Source organism: Bremia lactucae (genome assembly GCF_004359215.1).
Source record: "Bremia lactucae strain SF5 chromosome Unknown BlacSF5_NotPlaced_49_SHOA01000009.1_1371882bp, whole genome shotgun sequence".
Classification (NCBI taxonomy): domain Eukaryota; phylum Oomycota; class Peronosporomycetes; order Peronosporales; family Peronosporaceae; genus Bremia; species Bremia lactucae.
This window is the reverse complement of record NW_027152062.1, coordinates 1,172,331-1,173,146: the sequence shown is the minus strand read 5'-3', so window position 1 is coordinate 1,173,146 and position 816 is coordinate 1,172,331.

The following is an 816-nucleotide window of genomic DNA, read 5'->3' as shown; positions in this document are numbered from 1 at the left end:
GTTTGGATGGGCAATAATGCCGCATCATCACTCCTCATGAGCTCGTTGTCCGCATCACTACTATGAGGTGACGGCAACGGTGTCGACTCATTGTAGTCGACAATGAGCGACGGATCAACATCCTCACTGTTAAAGTGGGATGGATCCTTTAGCCCTGTTAACGCGACAGCCGCAGTGGCTGTCTGCGTTCCGACTAAGGCATTTGACGCGGCCGGCGAATTAACGCGGCGCGTGCGCTTAGTGCGAGGTTGAGTGAGCGTCTTCGCAGACGACCCACCAACGTGGCCCCTTTTAGGTGGCATCTTGGGCGCCGTGTATGAAAACACGTGCGCTAGAGTGATCGAGTGAACTAGCAGCGCGTAAAGCTGCTCGCAGTTCCTCTCTCCTCTTTGACAAATTTAAAAATGTAAATTCGTTCAAAAGAGGGGGATGGTGTGACGGGCTAAAGTTGCTTCTATGTTACACAGTCCCCGTTTAGTACACTTGGTGTACTTAAGGGGATGGTCAATTACTAGATAATCGTAATTAGACCCAACACTCGGGTATGGTGCACATTTGTGACCAACTCTTGTGGATGTGATGCACATGGGTGCATTCACATTAGGAGGGATGACGCCCAGCATCATCCGTGATGATGGCTAGCGTCATCCGTTACGCGAGGTATCTAGACGCTTGCAATACATATTAAGTGTTATAAATAGAGATGACATTTTAATTGGTAAAAATAGATATTTCTATCTAATACGATTAAATATAAATCAGTCTGAAATTTACTACCTTCTTGGCAAGTTCGCACGAGGAGACGGATTACCGTTC